General features: G+C 42.2%; 1 protein-coding gene across 5 annotated transcripts in view; it reads left to right on the forward strand.

Moving 5' to 3' along the window:
* Positions 1 to 3,037: 3,037 nt before the first annotated feature.
* ZNF280B (zinc finger protein 280B) overlaps positions 3,038 to 16,072 on the forward strand; it is a 140,833-nt gene continuing 127,798 nt past the window's right edge. For 4 of the 5 annotated variants that reach the window (XR_012418963.1, XM_065521759.1, XM_015457587.3 and 1 more), the window contains exons 1-2: positions 3,038 to 3,121; positions 3,910 to 3,967. The gene's annotated coding sequence lies outside the window, so the exon portion shown is untranslated. The remainder of the gene's footprint in view (positions 3,122 to 3,909; positions 3,968 to 16,072) is intronic. The other variant, XM_005567817.4, reaches the window with a different exon arrangement.

Raw genomic sequence — 16,072 nt, forward strand, 5'->3', positions numbered from 1 at the left:
TACAGTGGAGAAACCAGTAGGAAGTCATATTGATAGCATGGATTGCTGATGAGAAATTACGAGAAGGACACATCATGTCTGTGATAGTCTTCTAAAAACCATAACCCCAGTGTAACCACTAGAAAACATCAAACCTAAATTGAGAGACACTCTGAAAAATACCTGACCTTTACTTCTTAAAATTGTCAAGGTCATGAAAAGCAAGAAAAGTTTAAGAAACTGTCACAGACCAGAGAAGGCTAAGAAGACAAAATGACTAAGTACGAGTCAGTATCCTGCATGGGAATCTGGAACAAAAAGGATGGTGGGAAAAAGTAGCGACATTTGAATAAAGCCTGAATTTTAGTTGATACTAATTTACTGATGGATATTGGAATTGTTATGAAGCCAAAAGAAGATCATTTCACATATATTTATTTTTCATTTTATTATTTTTTGTGACGGAGTCTCACTCTGTTGCCCAGGCTGGAGTGCAGTGGTGCAATCACAGCTCACTGCAACCTCTGCCTCCCAGGTTTAAGCAATTATCGTGCCTCAGCCTCCTGAGTAGCTGGGACGACAAGCACGTGCCACCACATCCAGCTAATTTTTGTATTTTTAGTAGAGACGGGGTTTCACCATGTTGGCCAGGCTGGTCTTGAACTCCTGACCTCAAGTGATCTGCCTGCCTTGGTCTCCAAAAATGCTGGGATTACAGGTGTGAGCCACCGTGCTTGGCTTCATATATACAGTTTAGATATTGCAAATATCTTTACATCTCAGCGTCATATATACATTTTAGATACTTCAAATATCTTCTTTATATCTATGATCTCTTCATTTTGACTAAGGTACACTTCACTGAACAGAAATCTTCAAATGCAAAGGTCAGTAATATTTAAGCCATGTTATTTGATTATAATACAGTTAAAAATATCTTTTAAAAAGCTCAGAGATTTCAAAAATAAATAATTGTAAAAAAACTCACAGTTTTCAAAAATAAATAACATACTATACAATCCTTGTGTTAGAATCACTATGTAAAAAGTAAAGTAGAGGTTCCTCTTCAAAGAGAGTTTCCTCCCTGTCGAATTAGGAATAAATAGTCACTTCTCTTAGAAGTAAACTTTATTCAAAGACCTGTGCTAACATTCTTAGATATCTGCTAGCTGTAATAAATAAATTAATGTATTTTGTGTTCTTAGCTCCCACAACGTAGCCTAAATATTTGCCCTGGCATGCTTATACTGGTCCAAGCAAGCATTAGGTCATAGCCTATTCCTCTTCCTTATTTGGAGGTGTTTTTACCTTTCTCAGCATTCCACAAGTTACTTCCTCCTTCCTTTGTTCTCCTCTGCCTTTGCCTCTGTTTGAAAGTTCTAAGTTGTTAGCCAATTGGGACAAACACAGAATGTGAGGTTCCCTTTCAGCCAATGGAAACCGGACACAGCAGCAAGGTGGAAGCGTCAGGTTATAAATAGCCTTGTATCCTTTGTTCAGGGTACTCTTGGCAAAACTGCTGGCGAGTGTACCCTTTCTGCAGAAAGTAAAAATGGCCTTGCTGAGAAAATTAAATTTATGTTCAAGTGCTATTTCTTTCTGGTACTGGGGAAGAAGCACTTCTAACAACTAGGAAAATTAGGACATAACTAATTGAAGGATAATGAAAATATTACCAAGCAGAACTGGTGGGACACAGTTAAACCCTTGAAGGTAAATTTATAGCATTAAATACAAGAGAAAAGAGTTTACAAGCAAATGAGGTAGGCATTTTTCTCCAAAAGTTATAAAGAGGAGTAACAGAGCAAGCCTATGAAGACAGGAAGGAAGGAAATAACAGAGTGGAAGAAATAGATGAAATAGATAAGAAAATAACATTATAGATTAACGAAACCAAAAGTGATTTACTCGCCCTCGCCAAAAAGGGATTGCTAAAATAGACTTTTGGCAGAATTGGTCAATTAAAAAAAAATCAAAACCTGCAAGTAAATTGAGTGGGCAAACTTTATGTAAAGGGCCAGATAGTAAATATTGTAAGCTTTTCATACACGGTCTCTGGCAATTAATCAACTTTGCTGTTGAAGCAGGAAAACAGGCATAAATAATACCTAAAGGAATGGGCATGTTTGTTGTTCCAATACAACTTTATTTATGGACACTGAATTTTGAATTTCACATAATTTTCACATGCCACAAAATATTATTCTCCTTTTTTTTTTTTTTTTTTTGAGGCAGAGTCTCGCTCTGTCGCCCAGGCTGGAGTGCAGTGGCGCGATCTCGGCTCACTGCAAGCTCCGCCTCCCGGGTTCCCGCCATTCTCCTGCCTCAGCCTCCCGAGTAGCTGGGACTACAGGCGCCGCCACCACGCCCGGCTAATTTTTTTGTATTTTTAGTGGAGACGGGGTTTCATTGTGTTAGCCAGGATGGTCTCGATCTCCTGACCTCGTGATCCGCCCGTCTCGCCCTCCCAAAGTGCTGGGATTACAGGCTTGAGCCACCGCGCCCGGCCTATTCTCCTTTTTTTTAGCCATTAAACAACGTGAAATCTGTTCTTAGCTTGCTGCCAGCTGTACAAAAAGGTGGCAGGCTGGATTCGACTGGCCCCAGATGTTAACTAGAAGAGGACAGATGTAAGGCTCAGTTGTTTCGTCACAATCCCTTAAGCATGGATAGTCAGCAAAGGGACTACACCTGAGAATTATAAACAGCTGGACTTCTGGTGGGCAGACTATCCCCCGCCCCGAGCTCTGGCTGCCTCAGCCTCAGCTCTGGAACCCTGACTGCTTGGATGCCCCTCAGCTCTGGAACCCTGACTGTCTGGAACCCTGATCCAGAACCCAACATCCTTCCAGGGCCTCAGGGGCATTGCTACCGCCCCCCTCCCTCTCAAGCTGACCCCGAGTCCAGCAGTCACCACCAGGGGCGTCAGAGCGCGCGCATGCGCCCAGCTTGGAGCCGCGCCGATCTCGCGCCGGCACCTGGCAGCCAATCGCAGGTCTCCACTGGACGCGCGCGGGTGGAGGCGTGCGCGTCGGCGGCGCCGGGGGCCTGAGGAGGCGTAGTCCCCGCCGGCTTTTCCCCGGGAGCGCCTCCGGGGCCGGTGCGTGGCCGGCAGCTCGGGAACAGCAGCTGATCCGGACCGGTAAGGACGGGGGCGTGGCGCGGCTTCAGCGTTCCCTGAAGGGAGACTTGAGGGATTTCCTGGCGAGCCGCAGCCCTGCGGGTCGCGACCCCGCTCCTGGCGGTGCTCTGCCGAAGCGGCCTTTGCAATGCAGCCGCTTTCTGTGGGGAGTGCAAGGCAGAAGCAGGTCCCACGATCCCCTCACGCACACCCCCTTCCCTAATCTCAGCAGGCGCCACTTTCACATCAGCCTTCACTCCCTCACGCAGACGTCCCCACCCCCGGGCTGGGCCCGGGCCTCCCGGAGAAGGGGCCTTTCCTGGCTCCCAGTGCGCTCCCCTCCCCCATCGCCCCCGCGGGGTTTCTTTTGGCGCTCAGTGTATTTAAAAATGAAAACTGCTTTGTAACCCCAGGCCCTCCCCCATTCTGGAGACCTGTAGGCCCAGACCCCTTAAGGCATTTGAATGTATTGGCCTCTTTCCCTGACCGCAGCGTCTCGTCTTATTTACTGCGTGGCCGCCGGGTCTCTTAATGCCGCCCCTGGGACCCTAATGGAGTCCCTCCCGTGAGAGCCAGGACCTGGGGTGATTTGAAGGCTTTTGATTTGGGCAGTTGGCGGGTGGGATGTTTCCTTTGCTAAGGTGGGGGAGATTGGAGGAACAAATCTGGGAGAAAGGAATTCAGTTCACTTTTCTGGTTAAGTGTGAGATGATTGATAAACACCCAAATGGCAATGTCAGGTAGGCAGTGGGATCGCAAATATTCTCGTAACATGTAAGTAACTAACGCTTCTCTCTGGTTACCTCAAGGATGTGACCTTCTGCCTGGAATAGCTCAAGTTCTTAAAAGTTGCGTTGTAAACCTGAGGTAAGAAGAGAGAAGTCTGCCTAATAAGGACCAAAGTTGTATCTTTTTTCCTTCAGTTTCGCTCTCTTGCCCGTTCCTGTGCTAAAACATAGCTGTTTAGTGTTTAATATTTTACTAAGGGAATCTGAATGTGTGTGATTAGTTCAGGTCAATTGATGTAGGTAATTCGGGAACCCTCTAAATTGCTTTCTTGAGAAAGGAGAGGGTGATAGTGGCTTTCTTTTACCAGATCTTTTGAAAAAGAAAGTAAGAGCATCATGGATGTTAAGTTATATAAAGCTGACTTCTTTTATCATACCCCCTTTCTCAACAGCTGTATTTCATGAGGTAATTGCCTCAGGAAACTTTCAGAGTTGTCCATATTTGCTATCTCCTGTTCTCATTCTTCTTTAAACCCACTGTTGTCGAGGTCACCAGTGAATTCCACTTTGCTTAATCCATGGCAGGACAGGGGAGGCCATCTGAAGTCATTGCATGCCAGTAGGTGAGATTATAGGTGAATTCTGTGGCCAGCAATTTGTAATTACAGCTCAGTGAGACCCATTGTATTAGTTATCTATTGCCGTGTAACAAATTGTCTCAAAACTTAGTCGTTTAAAAAAATTTTTATTACCTCATAGTTTTTGAAGGTCTGGAATCCAAGAGTGGCTTAGCTGGCTGGTTCTGGCTCAGGGTCTCTCATGAGGTTTCACTCAAACTTTTGGCTGGATTGTCAGTCTGTGCGAGATTGACTTGGGTTGGATCATCTGCCTCTAAGCTCACTCACTGGGCTGTTGGCAAGAGGCCTCAGTTCCTCACTCTGTGGGCCTCTCCGTGGGGCTGTTCATGTCATAGTAGCTGGCTTACTTCAGAGCAAATGATTCAAGAGACCTTGTACCCAAGGTGAAGGGCAGTCTTTATGACTTAATTTCTGAAGTGGCATACCATCACTTTTTGCTGTATGTGCTTGATCCCACAGACCAACCCTGTTACAATATGGGAGAGGGCTACATCTATGTGAATTCCAGGAAATGGGATTCATTTAGGTCGGTCTTGGAGGATGGCTACCACAGCCATTTATCCACCATTTAACCCTTTTCCATAAGATCTCAAAGCATTGTCCTGTTACTCTGGGTGAGTAATTTGACTTCTTGCTAAGGCCAAAGCCTCTACATGTGCACTTTTTAATTTAAGGATATTATTCTAGCAAGACTTCTCTTTGTCTAGGGTTCAGTGTTCTGTCTCTCCAGATCATTAACATAGCAAACATACTGATTGTACTGTAACCTCACCTTAAAGATCTCGTTTTTGATGCCACATCTCCCATCTGCTTGTTTTATTTTGTATTTGCTTGTCCTTACAGGAAAATTTCTCTAGAGTTGTCCATATTTGCTAACTCCTGTTCTCATTCTTCTTTAAACCCACTGTTGTGGAGGTCACCAGTGAATTCCATTTTGCTTATTAATCCATTGGTAAGTTTTAGTTGATTTTCTTGATTTTATTTGATCTATTGGCAGCATATATTATAGTTGTTCCTTTTCTCCTCCCCTTTGGATTCTGGGATGCTTATCTTTCTTGATTCTCCTCCCACCGGAATGGCTGTGAATAATTGTTTCTTTTTAATTTCCTTTACCAGCTCCTTCTCATCTCCATGACCTCTAATCAATGGAATGAGCCAGAGCTTAGATCTCAGACCTCTTTCCCTGAGTGATCTCATCCAGTCTTGTGTTTTAAATAATGCTGCATACCGAAGACTTCAAAATTTAAGTACCTACCTCAGAACTTTCCTTGAGCTCTGATCTCATAGATTTACCTGCTCAGCATTACCTCTTATGTGTTGGAGTGCAGTGGCACGATCTCAGTTTGCTGCAGTCTCTGTCTCCGAGTTCAAGCAATTCTCCTGCCTCAGCCTCCCGAGTAGCTGGGACTACAGGCACGTGCCAGCACGCCTGGCTAAGTTTTACATTTTTAGTAGAGATAGGATTTCACCGTGTTGGCCATACTGGTCTCGAACTCCTGACCTCAGTTGATCTGCTCGCCTCGGCCTCCCAAAGTGTTGGAATTACAGGCATGAGCCACCGCACCTGGCCAAAGCTGAAGAATTTAGAATGGCCTACATGATCTTGGTTTTCCTTTACCACAATCAGCTCATTTTTTATCTCATTTCTAACTTGTCACCCTTTTCATTGGCCCACCTATGTTAGCCTGTTGATCATTCCTTGCATGTGTTAAATGCTCTGGTCTGAGAGCCTTTGTGTTTGCTGTTCCCTTTGCTGGAGTATTCTTCCACAGGTAGCCATATTCATGTTATATGAATATCAACCTGCTTCCATTTCCTACTTTATTTTTCTCCGTAGTGTTCATATAACCATCTTACTTTTGTTAAAAACAATTATTTTCTGACTACCCCTTCTGGAATGTCAGCTTCCTAAAGTGAAGGACTTTGGATCACTGCTGTGTCCCCAGACCAATACATGGCACCTTGTTGGCCCACCAAACTTTTATTGAATGAATGGTCTTAAATACCTCTCAAATACTTGATGCTTCCCCTCCTCCTTTTCTCTCTAGTCATGAGATGATCAGAACTGTGCAGATTCTTGATCATTCCTGTATAATTTCTCTCTTAGTTTTTTGTGGACTGGGATATGTTTTAATTCTACTGATGCAATACATTTTGTAGCTGTAGTTCCGCCAAAATAGCAAACATCAGAACATCAAATGTGTATGTTTGGTCTTATATGATGGTCTTTCTGTAGAGTAACAATTTCTCCCTAATTTCTTAACATCCCTCCCACCAGCTCAGTTCTAATGCAGCAATATTACCTTAGGGTCAAGTTGATATGTGAAAGGAGAATAGTGACTTTCACCTTTTGGCTTTTAACACTTAATGTGGGCACAAGGGTTTTTTTTTTTTTTTTTTTTTTTTTTAAAAGACGGAGTCTTGCTGTGTCGCCCAGGCTGGAGTGCAGTGGCACGATCTCAGCTCACTGCACTGCACCTCCCAGGTTCAAGGGATTCTCCTGCCTCAGCCTCCTGAGTAACTGGGATTACAGGCGTGCGCCACCATGCTCAGCTAATTTTTTGTATTTTTAGTAGAGATGAGGTTTCACCATGTTGGTCAGGCTGGTCTCGTGAGCCACCTGCCTCGGCCTCCCAAACTGCTGGCCTCGTGAGCCACCTGCCTCGGCCTCCCAAAGTGCTGGGATTACAGGCGTGAGCCACCATGCCCGGCCTGGCACAAACTATTTTAATCTTATTCTTTGTTAGCTTCTTATACCTGTAAACTGCAAGTGTATGTGGGTCCATTCCTTGTTCTTTCCCTTCAGTGTATAAATTAGTCATTTGGATAATACTGAATAATACAATTCTGAGAGTTGAGCTTAAGCATTAGTGTTGTATAAGTTTGAAACAAAATGTGAATGCTCTGCAGAAGTCTTAACTGGGGTTTTTTCCCTGGGAACTTCCCAATCGCAGAGATCCAAGTTACATAGGGAGTGGTGATAGGACCTATCTGGCCTGCATAGAATATGCTCTCACAGCTTCTCACAATCTCTAGATTCCTTATAACTAGGTTGACTATGTAATTCGTCATTTAAACTGAAGGACTTATTAAAGATTGAAGAGTGGCACAATCTGTAATTACACAGAGATAGAAGTTTAAACTGCAACTGTCTTGGTCATACCAGCATATTTGGTAATCCTACATATAATTTATTTGGTCTTCCAAGTCCTTGGTATTGGAGAAGTGTTCACTCTGCAAGGAGATATAACTATTCCATCTTTGGGAATGTATGACTCCCACTACAATTTATAAATTGACCACCTGATACTAGTTTAATTCTTTTTGTTGGCTAGATTAGCTTGCATTGTTCGATTATCCTTGTTACCAATTGAGTCTGCTTAATGGTGCTTTGAAAATTTAGCAGCAGTTGTTGGGAGATGGAGGGTTATACCAGCCTGTTGCTAGGCATTTTTTTTCTTTGAAATATAAATCGTATGCCATAAAATTAACCCTTTGGCATGTGAAATTGAATGGTTTTTAGTATTATATACTTATAAAATTGTACAACCATCAGCAGTATCTAATTCCAAGACATTTCATCAACTCTAAAGAAACCTTGTATCCATTAGCAGTCACTCCCTATATTACTTTTCTGTGGCTGCTATAACAAATTATCACAAACTTGGTGGCATAAAATAACAAAAATTTATTCTCCCTTAGTTCGGGAGGTCAGAAGTCTAAAATAAGTTTCACAAGACCTAAATCAAGATGTTGGCAGGGCTGTGCTCCCCTGGGAAACTCTAGGGGAGTATTCATTCTTTGCATCTTCTAGTTTGTGGATGTGACATTCCTTGGCTTGTGACCATGCCACTCTAATCTTTGCTTCTGTCTTCACCTTTTCCTAGAGTATGTGTGAAATCTCCCTCTGCTTCTCTTACAAGGACACTTGTGATGGCATTTAGGGCCCACCTGTATAGTCCAGGATAATTTTCCCATCTACAAAGATCCTTTTTCCAAATAAGGTAACATTTACAGGTTTAAGGGATTAGGACCTGATATTCTGGGGGCCATTTTTCAAACCTGCTGTATTGCTTTCATTCCTCTTTTCATGGAGCCCATGGCAGCTGCTACTTTATTTCTGTCTGTATGAATTTGCCTTATTCTGGACATTTTGTATAAGTAAAATAATAAAATATGTGACCTTTTGTGTCTGGTGTTATTCACTTAGTGTATTTTCAAGGTACACCGTATTGTATGCCTGTTTGTACTTCATTTCTTTTTATGGCTGAATAGTATTTCATTGTACAGATATACCACAGTTTGTTTATTCATTCATCAATTAATTTTTTTTTTTTTTTTTTTTTTTGAGACGGAGTCTCGCTCTGTAGCCCAGGCTGGAGTGCAGTGGCCGGATCTCAGCTCACTGCAAGCTCCGCCTCCCGGGTTCACGCCATTCTCCGGCCTCAGCCTCCCGAGTAGCTGGGACTACAGGCGCTGCCACCTCGCCCGGCTATTTTTTGTATTTCTTAGTAGAGACGGGGTTTCACCGTGTTAGCCAGGATGGTCTCGATCTCCTGACCTCGTGATCCGCCCATCTCGGCCTCCCAAAGTGCTGGGATTACAGGCTTGAGCCACCGCGCCCGGCCTCATTCATCAATTAATTTACATTTGGTTGTTTGCACTTTGTAGCAGCATTATTGCTCTATGTCAGCTAGCTTATGTATATGTTATATTTTCAGTTCTCTTAGGTATATACCTAGGAGTGATACTGTTGGGTCATATGGTAACTCTATATTTAAATTTTGAGCAATTGCCAAAGTTTTCCAGAGTACCAGTGTATATTGCCACCAGCAGTATATGAGGGTTCAGATATCTGCACATCCTCTGCAACACTTGAGATTGTTTTAGGCTATAACTAACCTAGTGGATGTGAAGTAATAGCTCATTGTGATTTTGATTTGCATTTCCTTAATGACTAATTATGTTGAGCAGCATTTCGTGTGCTGCTTGGCCATTTGTGTGTCTTCTTTGGAGAAGTGTTCAAATCCTATTCCCTTTTTTTATTGTTTGTTTTTGAGACAGGGTCTCCCTCTGTTGCCCAGGCTGCAGTACAGTGACACAGTTGTGGCCCACTGCAACGTCGACCTCCCAGGCTCCAGTGATCCTCCCATCTCAGCTGCCACCGTGCCTCATTCCGCTCCCCAGTAGCTTCGACTGCAGGCTTGTGCCACCATGCCCAGCTAAATTAAAACATTTTTTTTTTCTTGAGACAGTTTTACTCTGGCATCAAGGTTGTAGTGCAGTGATGTGATCACAGCTTACTGCAGCCTCCACCTTCTAGGCCCAAGCAATCCTTCCACCTCAGCCTCCTGGGTAGCTGGGACCACAGGCATACTCTCTCATGCCTGGCTTATTTTTAAATTTTTTGTAGAGTTAGGTCTCACTATGTTGTACAGGCTGGTCTGGAGCTCCTGGGCTAAGTCCTCCTGCCTCAGCCTCCCAAAATACTGGGATTACAGGTATGAGCCACTGTGCCTGTGTTTTTAAATTTTTTTGTAGAGAAGGAGTCTCACTACATTGCTTGGACTGCTCTTGAACTCTTGGGCTCAAGTGATCCTCCCATCTCAGACTTCCAAAGTGTTGGGCTTACAGGCGTGAGCCACCATGTCCAGCCTTTTTTTTTTTTTTAAAAACGGAGTCTCACTTTGTCACCCATGCTGAGTGCAGTGGCTTGATCTCGTCTCACTGTAACCTCTGCCTCCTGGGTTCAAGTGATTCTCTTGCCTCAGCCTCCTGAGTAGCTGTGATTACAGGCGTGTGCCACCATGCCGGCTCATTTTTGTATTTTTAGTAGAGACAGGGTTTTGCCATGTTGGCCAGGCTGGTCTCAAACTCCTGACTGTAAGTGATTCTCCCACCTCGGCCTTCCAGAATGCTGGGATTATAGGCGTGAGCCACCGTGCCTGATTGGGACCTGTTTTTAAAATGAATTGTTTTATTGTGGTAAAAACGCATCAATTACCACCTTAACCATTTTTAAATTAATAGTTCAGTAGTTTCAAGTGTATTTGCATTGATGTGAAACAGATCTCTAGAACTGAAACAATGCCCATTAAACAACAGACTCACCCTTTTCCTCTGCCCCTAGCCCTTGGTAACCATTACTCTACCTTCTGTGTTTTTTTTTTTTTCCCCTTATTTTTTTGAGACAGAGTCTTGGTGTGTTACCCAGGCTGGAGTACAGTGGTGCAGTCTCCACTCACTGCAACTTCTGCCTCCTGGATTCAGGGGATTCTTCTGCCTCAGCTTCCTGAATAGCTGGGACTATGGGTGTGTGCCACCACGCTCAGCTAATTTATTTTTTTGAAACAGAGTTTCTCTCGTCACCTCGGCTGGAGTGCAGTGGCATGATCTCAGCTCACTGCAACCTCTGCCTCCCGAGTTCAAGCGATTCTCCTGCCTCAGCCTCCCAAGTAGCTGGGTTTACAGGTGCCTGTCACCACATGTGGCTAATTTTTGTATTTTTAGTCGAGACAGGGTTTCACCATGTTGGCCAAGCTGAGCTCGAACTCCTGACCTCAGGTGATCTGCCCACCTCAGCCTCCCAAAGTGCTGGGATTACAGGTGTGAGCCACTGCTCCCTGCCTCTACTTTCTGTTTCTGTGAATTTGACTATTTTAGTTATCTCATATAGGTGGAATCATGCAAATACAAAGGTATTTGTCTTTTATGACTGGTTTATTTTATTTGGCATAATATCCTCAAGGTTCAAACATGTAGCATGTGACAGGATTTTCTTCCTTTTTAAGGTTGAATGATATATGATATATTTTGTTTATTCATTTTTGGGTAGACATTTGGGTTGCTTCCACCCCTTGGCTGTTTTAATAGTGCTTCTGTGAACGTGGGTGTGCCAATATCTCTTCGAGACCCTGCTTTCAATTCTTTTAGATGTATACCCAGGAGTAAGATTGCTAGAACATATAGTACTGTTCTTACTTTCATGAGGAACTTCTGTACCGTTTTCCATAGTAGTTATACCATTTTACAATCCAGTAACCATGCATGAGGATTCTAATTTTTTTCCAACAATGTTTGTTTTTTAATAGTAGTCATCCTAGTAGGTGTGAGGTGGTATCTCATGATGGTTTTAATGTGCATTTCTTTTATGATTAATGACACTGAACATATTTCCTGGGTCTTTTGTATATCATCTTTGGAGAAATGTCTATTCATGTTCTTTGCCCTTTTAAAAAATTGAGTTATTTCTATTCGTCATCTCCATTATAGTTTTACTTCTTCCTTTCCAATCTGAATGCTTTTTGCTTCATTTTCTTGCCTAATTACCTTGGTTGTAGAACCTCCAGTATAGTGTTGAAGTGGTGAAAGTGCACATCTGTCTTGTTCCTGATCTTAGGGGCAGGGGAACTTTCAGTCTCACCATTAAGTATGATACTATAATAGCTGTGAGTCTCATCCAGATGCCTTTGTGTGGTGGAGAAAGTTCCCTTCTATTCCTAGTTGTTTTGTTGTTTCAAATCATAGAAGGATGTTAGCTTTTGTCAAGTGTTTTTTCTGCAGACAGATGTGGTTTTTGTCCTTTATTAAAATGGTATAGGCCAGTGAGCCGAGATCGCGCCACTGCACTCCAGCCTGGGTGACAGAGCCAGACTCCGTCTCAAAAAAAAAAAAAAAAAAATGGTATAGGCTGGGCATGGTGGCTCACGCCTGTAATCCCAGCACTTTGGGAGGCCTAGGCAGGCAGATCACCTGAAGTTGGGAGTTCGAGAACAGCCTGACCAACATGGAGAAACCCTATCTGTACTAAAAATGCAGACAAATTAGCTGTGCGTGGTGACGCATGCCTGTAATCCCAGCTACTTGGGAGGCTGAGGCAGGAGAATCACTTGAACCCGGGAAGAGGAGGTTGCGGTCAGCTGAGATCGTACTATTGCACTCTAGCCTGGGCAACAAGAATGAAACTCTGACTCAAAAAAAAAAAAAAAATTAAAGTTAAAAAAAATAAAATAAAATGATAATAGTGTTGGTTGATTTTCATAGAATGAGCCATCCTTGTATTTTTTAAATAAATCCCACTTGGTCATTGTATGTAATTGTTATATATGTTAGATTTTGTGTGCTAACATTTTGTTGAGGATTTTTGCCTCTATAAGGGATATTGGCCTGTAGTTTTTTTAATATGATTTCTTGGTTTGATTTTGGTATAAGAGTAATAACTAGCCTCATAGATGTGCAAAGTTTTCTCTCCTCTTCTAATTTTTGGAAGAGTTTATGAAGGATTGGTGTTAATTCTTTTTAAAACGTTAAGAATTTACTAGCATAGCTATCTGATTTTGGGCTTTTATTTGGGGTAGTTTCTTGATTACTAATTCTATCGCTTGTTTTGGATCCATTCATATTTTGTTTGTTCTTGAGTCCGTTCATTAGCTCGTGTCTTTCTAGGAATTTGTTTCATCTAGGTTATCTAATTTTTTGACAGACAATTTTTCATAGTATTCCTTTATAATTATCTTTACTTCTGTGTGGTTGGTAGTAATGGCCCCTCTTTATTTTTAAAAAACAATTAATTGAAGTGAAAATCACATAACATAAAATCAGTTATTTTAAAGTAAACAATTTAGTGACATTTAGTGCATTTGTAATATTGTACGTGTGCTGCCTCTATCTAGTTCTGATACATTTCCATCATTCCAAAGTAAAACCCCTTTACCCATTAAGCAGTTTCTCACCATTTTCCCTTTCCTATCTTTTGGCAACCACAAATCTTTGTTTAATATCTATGGATTTATCTATTTCTGATATTTCCTGTAAATGAAATCATACAGTATATGAGCTTTTGTGCCTGACTTCTTTCACATGGTATGTTTTCAGGGTTTACCATGTTGTAGCATGTATCAGTATGTCATTTCTTTTATGGCTGAATAAACATTCTGTTTTATGTACATACCATGATTTGTTTATCCATTCGTCCATTGATGGACATTTAGGTTGCTTCTACCTTTTGGTTATTATGAATTGCTGCTTATAAACATGTATACATGTACTTGAGTACCCTTGTTTCTTTGAGTGTATATTTAGAAGTAGATTTCTGGGACCATAAATCTATGTTTAACATTTTGAGGAACTGCCAAACCATTTTGTAATAAAATCTTTTGATTTTTACAAGCTTTTGTTAATTTCCAGGATCTGAAAAATGTGATTTTTGTAGTTTTTGCTAGTGTTCTCTTTGCTTTTATGAAGGAGCAGCTATTTGTAGGTCCTTATTCCTCCATTCCCCTTAACTTCACCCTGTTGACTTTGTTACGCATTTTTTTAGTTGTCTTTTTTGTGGTCTTCCACAACCCCTTTTTAAATCATTCTTCAAGCCCTTTAAAAACTCAGCTTTAGTGAAGAAACTTTACTCTGAACTATCAGACCACTTTTAGTTTGAACTGCCACCCTGTCAAATCTCCTTTGTAGACTCTTCTGACCAAGATTCTGCTCATAGGAGGAAGGGAAAGAAACGGGGAAAAATGACTGATTTTCTCTGTTGTTTAAGAGTAGATCCCAGGCTGGGCATGGTGGCTTATGCCTATAATTCCAGCACTTTGGGAGGCTAAGGCGGGTGGATCACCTGAGTTTAGGAGTTCAAGAGCAGCCTGACCAATATGGTGAAACCCTGTCTCTACTAAAAATACAAAAATTAGATGAACGTGGTAGCATGTGCCTGTAGTCCCAGCTACTTGGGAAGCCAAGATAGTAGAATTGCTTGAACCCAGGAGGTGGAGGTTGCAGTGAGCCAAGATCACGCCACTGCACTCCAGCCTGGGTGACAGAGCGAGACTCCCGTCTCAAAAAAAAAAAAAAAAAAAAAAAAAAAAAAAGTAGATCCCATGCATAACTCTAACTGGCGTAGGGAGGTTAGACATGCAAATACATATCAGATCTAATGGGTTTGTCCTCAAAAATCAATTCTCACCTCCCATGATGGGAGAAGCCAGTAGGAGGGCTTCAATTCCAAAGAAAGCTGAGAGGTAAGTGGATGATAACCCACCTTCCAGATTATTTCTATGCATTCAAACAATGGCCCTTCTAGTAGATCATTGTTTTTTCTTTGTTTTTTTCAGACGAAATCTTGCTCTGTCACCCAGGCTGGAGTGCAGTGGCACAATTTCGTTCCACTGCAATCTCTGCCTCCCAGATTCAAGCAGTTCTCCTGCTGAGTAGCTGGGATTACAGGCACGTTCCACCATGCCTGGCTAATTTTTGTGTTTTTAGTAGAGATGGGGTTTCACTGTGTTGGCCAGGCTAGTGTCAAACTCCTGAACTCATGATCCGCCTGCTTCCCAAAGTGCTGGGATTATAGGTGTGAGCCACAGTGCCCAGCTCTAGCAAATCATTGTTATAACCACACGCGAGTTTTTAACCACACACATACTCTTCTGAGGAAAGGCTTCCCCAAACTGTTGGTCCTTATGATGAGGTCTGGCCATACACATTTTTCTTCTGAACCCCAGGATTGTGGGACTGTCACATTTCCTCTAAGGGTACACTTTAGGAGCGCCCAGACTTGAAAATTGGCTGTTTCCCATGTTTGAACATTTTCCACTTTTTCCTTCTGATTTCTAACTACTTCTAGATAACATTTTTCCGTTAATGAATATTTGAGTGCTTATTGTGTGCCAGGCACTGCTTTAGGCACTTGAGAGAAATCAGTGAACACAACAGACAAAAATGAACAACAACAACAAAAACAAAACAAACTACTCCAACAGAAGGATCTAACAGTCCAATAGAGAAAGAAAGATGGTAAGTATAATAAAAATGCAAATTCTCTGGTGAAATGGAAGATGATGTTATAGAACTAGGAAAAAAATAATAGAGCAGGATTAGAAGTTGAGGAGGTATAAGAGAATTGTAATTTTACGTAGTGTGGTTAGAGTAAGTCTCATGGAGAAGGTAAATTTGGACATGAACTTGAAGGGGATAAAATGTCCCTGTGTTAGCCATGGGGACATAAGTGTTGGGCAGAGACTCTGAAGGAATAGCAAGGTAGCCAGTGTGGCTGGTTTAAAGTGAATGAAGATTAGAATAGTGGGAAAAAAGGTCAGAAAGGTAGCAAGAGTGGAAATAGTAGAAAGGATCTGTAAATTCTTCATTTTTCTCTCAGTCTAGTCTGTGGAAATTGTCATGTGTTTTGATAAGGAACGACCTTGATTTAATAGTTACTCCCCTCCTAGACTCTCAGGCTAGTTTGTTTTTTTGTTTTTGTTTTTGTTTTTTTTTTTTTTTTGAGATGGAGTATTGCTCTTGTTGCCCAGACTGGAGTGCAATGGCATGGTCTTGTGCACAGTCTTGGCTCACTGCAACCTCTGCCTCCTGGATTCAATTGATTCTCTTGCCTCAGCCTACCAAGTAGCTGAAATTATAGGCGCCCACCACCATGCCCGGCGAATTTTTGTATTTTTAGTAGAGGTGGAGTTTTACTATGTTGGCCAGGCTGGTCTCGAACTTCTGACCTCAGGTTATCCGCCCACCTCGGCCTCCCAAAGTGCTGGGATTACAGGCATGAGCCACTGCGCCTGGCCTCTCAGGCTAGTTTCAACCCTATTTTACACTCCTCT

The sequence above is a fragment of the Macaca fascicularis genome, chromosome 10, assembly GCF_037993035.2.
Source record: "Macaca fascicularis isolate 582-1 chromosome 10, T2T-MFA8v1.1".
Lineage (NCBI taxonomy): Eukaryota > Metazoa > Chordata > Mammalia > Primates > Cercopithecidae > Macaca > Macaca fascicularis.